The sequence below is a fragment of the Panthera onca genome, chromosome A1, assembly GCF_046562875.1.
Source record: "Panthera onca isolate mPanOnc1 chromosome A1, mPanOnc1 haplotype 2, whole genome shotgun sequence".
Taxonomy (NCBI): Eukaryota; Metazoa; Chordata; class Mammalia; order Carnivora; family Felidae; genus Panthera; species Panthera onca.
Window position 1 is genome coordinate 161,580,165 of NC_138339.1, and position 8,559 is coordinate 161,588,723.

Here is an 8,559-nt window from a genome sequence, read left to right on the forward strand (position 1 = left end):
GAGGGCAGAGAAAGAGAACACAAAAATAGAGACAGAAGGGAGAAAAGCTGGTAAAAGGAGAAACTGAAGGCAATAAGGGATCACTGGTGAGGACAGAGCGGAGGAGAGCCGGGCAAAAGTAGCTGGGGAAAGATCTAGAAGAAATGGAGTCGCAAAGAGCGGACGAGCCCCAGGCAATCCTTTCAGAGTTTCGTCAAGTGCTTTCTTATGGGATCCTCATACACCCTGCGGGGGGCAAACCCATCTGGCGCTAAGGGGACTCTGAGGTTCAAAGGGGTCAGGGAGGAGGTGGCAGGAAGCCAGAACCTTCTTCTGATCACTATTCCCTCCTTGCCCGCAGGCCCCCTGTGTCTTCCCGCCAGGCAGGAGGCAGGGAGCGCAGAGCAGACCAGGCCCAGGCTCCCCCCCTGCACCTGCATTGCCCGGGAGGGACCTCCTGACTCAAAGCACGAGTCAGACGCACGGGTGGGTATTTTGTTTTCCTTCTCTGCCTAACGAGGGCCAGTTCCGGTCAGATGCTGGGCCTACAATTTCCTTCCAGGGAGCTGGCTGATCCCACCGCCCCGAAGCTTGTGGGTGCCCCTGCATCACGACAGCAACTACACCTGCACAGTTGTGGGGTGACGGCCAAGCTCCCCACGGTGTCAGTGCACACTGAGGGCTCGCTGAGCCGCGTGACCCATAGGACATTGGTGCTCCATACTTACCACTCGCCAACAATGCCTTTTTCTTTTCCGCGCTTGAAGGGAGAGGTGTTTAAACGTCACTGGCCCTTATCTCTCCTTTACTGCGTAGAAATGCAGGGACTGGGCCTTCTAGCTGATTTGCATGGCAAACCCTCCACACGGTTGTGTTCCTACGAGTAGAGGCTAGGGAGCAGGTTTCTGTCTTTCCACTGGAAGACGTAGCCACCTGCGTTTAGAGCTCAGAGCAGGTGGCCAGCTGGGAGATAAGGGGACAGTAATTTTAATCAACCGGAGCAGAGGCAGAAGACTCCAGCAGGGAGCCAGCACCCAGCAGAGGATGAACTGAGCAGTTGGAGGGAGCCGCTAGGAAGAAAACGGAAGAAGCTGCCAATGGCTGGGATAAATGTATCCAAATGTAACAGGCTGACAGGTCCGGGCAGGCCAGATACACAGGACAGAGACACCTCCGGCAGCCGGCAGGGTGGGGGATTTTAAGCGTCTCTGTCCCTCGTTGCTGGGTCAGTTTACATGCCTGCCCTTGTCCTCTGCTGGGGATGGTGCGTCGCTGGAAAAGACCTCACAAGATTATCATGTTTTTCTCCATTTGCCTCGCGTGCATGTTTCATGGGCCAAAAGTCACGTCGTCTGAGCCACAGAGGACTAAAAACAGGGGCACAAGGATCCTGCTCTGAGCGCAGGGGTCGGGAATCTGTTTTCTCAGACAAACAAGTTAGCCTGAAGGAACAAAGTCTGAAAGTGAATCATAAACTCTTGTTTTGTTCGAGAACAGAAACTGTTCTCGAAAACATCTCTGTTGGATTTGGGGGCACAGACCGGCGCTGGGGGGCCAAAAGTAAACTAGAAATTTCCAAGAAGGAGCAGACCAGCTAAAAAGTCCGTTCCGTCTTTTTTTTTTTCTTTAATAATCGAAAGGCAAATATAACACACATTTTTCAACACACTGAAAACATGATAGCCTGTTTGAGCCTTCAAGCAAACAGCTTTTGTTAACTGTCACATAAGTGAATCTAATAAATGAAACAAAACAAAACAAAACAAAACATCCTTACTATAAAAGCTTTGTCAGAGGCCCAAAATGAATTTTGAACGTGACTTTACAGGAATTAATGTAAGCAATCTGGTGATGACTCTTTTAAAATAAATCCTAAGGCATTTATGAATTATTGAAAATTATGTAGTTGAAAGAATTCCTCCGAATTGTATTACTTTCTTTACTGGAAGATGGTTAACACTCTTTTGAATGGGAAAGCAAGCAATATTAAATTTAAAAATCCACATACGTTACCTTGAGGCAATACATTCAGATTACTTTCTCTTCAGGACATTAACACACGTATTGGGACAGCTCTGGGCATCTGCATAAAATGTATACGGCTCCTTAGAAGGTAGACCTACTTGTCGAGACTTCGAAAAACTACTTAAAATTTATCTTTAACATTATGATCTGAGGAGGAAGCCTGACGTGTGCAGCTTCTCTTTATATGCACACTGTACCTGGGGGATGTTCGTCCATTTGTAAAAGCCGACTGACTTTGAAAATGTCCGAGATTCCAGCAAAAATAAAATATCAATCAGCTTAAGCATTAGGCAAATTATTTTACAAGCTAAACCGAGAAGATTTTCCCAAGTTTAACGATGAGTAGATTAAGAAAAGTTTCCCGTTTGGGGATAATACATTAAAAACCGGGGCACTTTAGTTGTTTGTAAATACCTGAATGAAGGTCTCTGTTCCTTTCCTCCGGCAGAGGAGCGGACTGGATTTGACTCGAATGAATGAATAAAAGTACATAAAAGTATGAATTCTCCCCTCTGACCATCTGCCATTTTTATTTTTTAACCGATTTCCAAAATACTTGATCAATGTTGCTTCCCATTCTCAGGTATGGCTGTAATTCAAGGTCAAGGTCATGAAAATGCAATCTTAGTTCTGTACATGCTGAGTTTTCAGAGTTATTTTTATCAGTTTCTCATTTGGTCTCGATCTACCAGTGTAAACTTAGGGAAATTATTTCTTTTGCTTCACACTACTGAGAACCCAGAATGTTCTAAAGAGCAGGGGCCAGGGTCCTGGCAAACATTTGCGGAATGCCCGGGCCCTGCCCTGGCCAGGGCTGGCTTGCAGGCACACAGCCCTTTAGAACATACCGTTTAGGTGCGGCACGGATGCGATTTTGTTTACAGGGCAATGGTCCTCCCGGTTACCCTCTGCCAGGAATCCAGGCTCTTTTCCCAGAAATAATGCTCTTCCAAAGGGTAGATAAATATCCCCTCCCATTATATGGAGAGTTAATAAGATAACCTGAGAACTGCAGGCACACACCCAAGGGCAGCGCATGGCTGGAGCATGACCCTGTCACGGGAAGACTGAGGGCGTGGACGATACCAGACAGGTGAACGGAGAGCAGCGCACAGACCCCAGCGCCAACCGGGACTGGCTGCGGCACAGGCGGAGGCGGGAGGAGCAAGGAGGCACCTGTGAGTTTCCCCCGGGGGACTGGAGGAGGCCAGACTCCGGATGGGGTCTGGAAGAGTGGCAGAGGGTAGGAAAGCCGTCACACGTGCAGCCTTCAGCTGACAGGTTGAGGCGTATGACAGACAGTAGAGGAGACGTCGTTAACAAAATAGGTGATGTTTTCTTAGAACGCGGCCCCAAGGAGGAGCCGGGAAGGGTCAGCCAGCACCTGAGCATAGGTATGAGTGGGGAGGGGGCACAGATGGAAGGGAGCGGCTAACTGTGCCCTGGGACCGTGGGGCGTCCCTGCTGAGGGACACACTTGGAGCTGTGTCAGTGGAGGAGAAATAATTTTCTAGATGTAAATTTAAAAGTTAAGTGTATTCTTGGCACAAATCAATGAAGGGAAAACGTACGCCCGAGGCATAATGGGGATTTGAGGGCCGCTGAAGCACAGGTGTGATGTGGTGAAGGAGAGAGGGAGGGAAGGGATCCAGGAGAGGTGACAGGCACAGGGACTTCGGGGCAAGAGCATAGTGGGCAAAATGAATGGGGATCACGGTGTGTGTGTGTGTGTGTGTGTGTGTGTGTGTGTGTGCATGTTGTGTGCACACACACGCACACACATGCTGGCATGCATGTGACCGTATCCACATTTATTTCATTACCTGAGAATGGGTGTAGACACCGGGGAGCGTGGGGGAAGACAACGGTTTCCATTTGGGGCATCTTCCGCGTGCGGTGATGGCCAGAATGCAGACAGACTTACAAGAGTAAGGAAATCTTTCACAAAATAATGGGCACAGGCAGGATAGTGTCCCCGTGAGGAGGGCAGCCCGAGCCGAGGACTTCGTGACTGTCCCCTCAGGGAGAAGCAGAAACAACCATTCCATCTTGTTTTTCTTTTAAGTTTATGTATTTATTTTTGAGAGAGAGAGGGAGAGAGGGAGAGGGAGGGAAACAGAATCCCAGGCAGGTTTCACACCGTCAGTGCAGAACCTGAAGGGGGCTCAAACTCATGAACCGTGAGATGATGACCCGAGCCCAAACCAAGAGTCTGTGGCTTACCTGACTGAGCCCTCCAGGCACTCCCCCACCCCCCCCCCACCCCGCCACCCACAACCTACCACCTTTAACAGTGTGCCCAAAACGATACTTTGCCTCTAACACGTCACTGTATAGCACAGTTGAAAAGAGTTTGGACTGTCGAAACAGCAACCCAGGGTGAATGAAGACTTGCCAGAGAACATTCCTGCGATATTTCCGTTAAAAAGAATCAGTTTCACAACCGCCCTGTAATGTCCGTGTATCAGCAGTTCTAAGCATACATTGATGTTGTGCATTGTAACATCCCTGAAATCCCTATGCACCTGCTAAGCACAGGTGGCCAATCTGCCATTGCCCTAATGACATGTGACTTAGCTGTAAATCCTACAGCATGAGGGGGTAGTGAGAACCCCTCGATATTTCAGTCAACAAAACACTTACAGGATAAGAAAGTTCATTTGATAAAGGTAAAGGAATCAATTCGCCAAGAGAATACAGCATTTCTGAAGGTTTATGCACCAAAAAGAGTTTGTAAACATGTGAGATAAGAACCAAGAGATGTGCACGAAGAAGCAGAAAACCCAGAGATTTCAATACCTGTCTCTCAGTAATTGATACAAAAAGATAAAGAGATAGTCTGGGTGGCTCAGTTGATTAAACATCCAACTTTTGATTTCAGCCCAGGTCAGAATAATCTCACAGTTCATGGGATTGAACCCCGAATCAGGCTCTGTGCTGATGGTGTGGAACCTGCTTGAGATTCTTTCTCTCCCTCTCTCTCTGTGCCTCCCCTTCCTCCCCTCAAAAATAAAGAAAGAAACATTAAAAAAGATAGAAAACCTATAAGAACATAGAAGATTTGAACAACACTCCCAACCAACTTGACCTGACAATTGTAGACAAAGCAGAATACACAGTGTTTTCAAATGCACACAGAATATTTACCAAGATAGGCTGTATTTTTGGTCATAAAACCAAAGAAATGAAAGCATATTTTCACATAAGGAATGTATGAAAGTATTTATAGCAGGTTATTTTGTAATATCCAAAAGGTGGAGACAACCCCAAACCCCATGAAAGGTGACCAGATAAATAAACCAGTCTATTCACACAACGGAACACCATTCGGCACTAAATAAATGAACTGGTGATATTTATTCTAAGTGGATGACTCTTAACTCTCCTGCAAGGAAGAAGTCAGATACAAAGAAGAATCTGTACAATTCCACGTAAATGGAATTCTAGCAAAATGTTGTGTAGACACAGGAATCAGATCAGCATTTCCCTGGGGAGAAGGGTGGAGGTGGGAGGGAGGGATAGGAAGGTACGATGAAGGGGCAGGAGGAGACATCTGGACGTGGCGGGTGAGTTCATTTTCTTGATAGTGGCCATGGCATCACAGGTAAACACGCACAAAAACTGAACAGTAGATATGCAGTTTGTTGAGTGTCAGTTACGCCTCAATAAGATATTGAAAACCTCAATCGATAGAAATCAGAAATCTGAAATGAGAAGAAAGCCTTGTCTCACAGTTGTATGGGCATTATTTTTCTTCCTGTCCTGGTGGCACATGAAACAACGGTGCATCTTACAATGAAGAACACACAGACTCAGTACATTACAAGTATACCTTCCCCTGCCCCCAAATCCCCTGTAACCAGTGTCTCCGAGAAGACGAGGGGCTTTGCAACCTATTTGCCCGGGGAATGGATTTTTCAAGTAACAGGTAGAAGCCATGGGCAAGAGGGATAACCAAGGACCTGCGGAGAAGTAAGGATCTAGACAACCCACATTACAGAGTAGAGCTTTCTATCAAGGCGCACGGGTACTATCCCAACTTGTGCTTTTTCGTCTTCCTTGAGAACAGTGAACTCTCCAAACGCAATCTCATGCTCTCGACATGTGTAGTATTTACCCACTTTCACAACAGTAGCAGGGTGTTATTTGGTTGTGACGGGTTCTGGAACTTGAAGAGATTCTGTAGCTAGAAGTTTGGGTTGGGAGCTGTGGGCTCAGAGGCAGGTGAAACCCGCCAAGAGGTGAATCCATGAACTCAGGGGGGGAGAAGTTGGAAGAGGGCAGCTCAGAACTCCACAGAGGATGAACAGGAGAACCTTCTGGGTCCCTTCTGAGAGAAGAGGGTGGGGAGGAAAGGACGGACGCGAGCAGTACAAGCCGGGCGGTGGCCGCGGGGGCCACACACGAGGATCGTTCGTGGTTACCATGGGCGACTATTTCATCGTGTTCATCGTAATAACTGATAATAAAGTAACACTGCACGCATTTGCCGTTTATTACAGTAACACTGTGACTTCGCGGGAACCCCTATCTGTCCTCTCTCTAAAAGGGAGTTCAGGCATCTTGCAAACAAAACAGAAGAAAACAAACAAACACCATGTGAAAAATTCAGTGCATCAGAAACAAAGCGGGCTACAGCGGCGAGGTGCATAAAATAAACCCAAACTTTGAGCTTCCTGGCGGCCCTGGGGAGCAGGAAACATAGCACGTGAGAGGTAGCAGCTCCCGGTAACTCACAGAAGGGAAGATCGCTGTCCGCGTGGCCTACGCCCGGCTGGCAAGATTCAGACACTACACTGCGCAGTCGTATCGCCACCATTTCACGGCAAGTACATCGATAGTATTCATTTGCATATAGCTTGGGGCAACTTTTAGTAAAAATCAGACATGATATGGAGGTATAATTTCATGAACACGTTTATTTTTTCTAGCCATTAATTGGGTCCAAAGATGGAACTTAGCATATCTACATCACAGCCTCCCTTAGATTATCTTCCCCAGTATTATTTCCCCGAAAGCAGGCTGTGGATGGCAGCTGGACGGCCGGAGATAACAGTGACGGTCGTTAGCATGGAAACGGATCGCCTTAATTGCTGAGTGGGGACGGACACAGGAATCTTGGTGGCCAGATAAACAGGGACAGAGTTAATTCTTCCCTTAAAAAATCAGGAAACCCGAAGGGAAGGCTACCCTACTCCGCACAGAGTGGGGCTGTAGGGACAGCTGCATGCAAAGCTGTAGTCTTTCTCAGGAAGCAGTTTGGGGTCTGTGCCAGAGAGTGAACCTGTGCTCCTGGGAGCCGGCAGTTCTCTGTCCCTGTTGATCCCCAGGCCGCCCCCATCACTGGTGCCCGAGTCTTGTGAGGAGAGCAGAGTCCCAGCCCCCACTCCGGACCTGTTGAATAGGAATGTTAACAGCAGGTGACGGAAAGACTCTGGGGTCTGTGGTTTAACAAGCTGCTACCCACGGACCCTCTGAAGTTTAGGAACTCTTGCTCACGAAGGTCAGAGCCTGAAAAAAGTCTCAGAGTTGGCGTTGCCACTTAGGCAGGGCGGCAAGCAGACCCTCTGGGTTCATGCCTGATTTCCATTCCTTCTCTTCTTTCCTTTACTACATTTCTTTCTTCCCCGTGCATTTATTGAGCAACTACTATATTTGAGGCCCTGCATGAAGGCCTTAGGCCCAGAGACGAGTGGAAGTTCTAACAGCACATGAAGCCCCAGGAACGTACCGGAATAAACCGGTCTGTGGGGTTTTTTTTGAAGCTTTTTAATTAAATGTTGGAGATCATTGCTTTGGTGTGGTGAATGTTCAGCCCATCCTTCTGAAAATAGATGGAAAATAGAACCCTTGCTGGTCCCCGATAATAAAACTCTGGGCTGTTTCTGATTCAAGTTCGAGTTTAAAGGCCTTAATGTAATACAGGCTGTATCAAAATAATTTTTTTAAATTTTTTTATGTTTGTTTATTCTTGAGAGACAGAGAGACACAAAGCGCTAGTGGGAGAGGGGCAGAGAGGGAGGGAGACACAGAATCCGAAGCAGGCTCCAGGCTCCGAGCTGTCAGCACAGAGCCGGACACGGGGCTCAAACCCACGAACTGCGAGATCATGACCTGAGCTGAAGTCGGACGCTTCACCGACTGAGCCACCCAGGCGCCCCAAAATAATTTTTTTCCAAAAAAAAAAAAACAGTACCTGGGAGAGGTGAACCTCACTCACTGAGTCATCTAGAAATTCTGCCTATTTGGTATAAAAAAGGAGGGGGGAACAAAACTGAAGCTCCAGGACATGGCGGGCGTTGTGAGAGCTTAATGCAGAACTTGTGGAAGGTATGGAGAATCAGTCAACTGCAGGCATTTCCTGCACACCTGTTATGTTCCAGGCAGAGTGGGAAGCTCTGAGAATTCAAAGATGGAAAACACGGAGTTTCTTCCCTAGCGCTGCTGAGGACCCAGCGGGGAAGGCAGGTGTGCTCGGGCCAAACAGATACAAACGTGGCCCTTCCGTGATCCCCGTAGGTTGTGACCGCATAGGAGTGTTTGTTTTCTATTTAC

General features: G+C 47.8%; 1 long non-coding RNA gene across 1 annotated transcript; it reads left to right on the forward strand.

The window, feature by feature from the left end:
• Positions 1-3,013: 3,013 nt before the first annotated feature.
• LOC144617423 (uncharacterized) lies at positions 3,014-7,946 on the forward strand. The gene is made up of 2 exons (XR_013557940.1): positions 3,014-3,182; positions 6,507-7,946. It is a non-coding gene; the product is annotated as an uncharacterized LOC144617423 (long non-coding RNA).
• Positions 7,947-8,559: the final 613 nt, after the last annotated feature.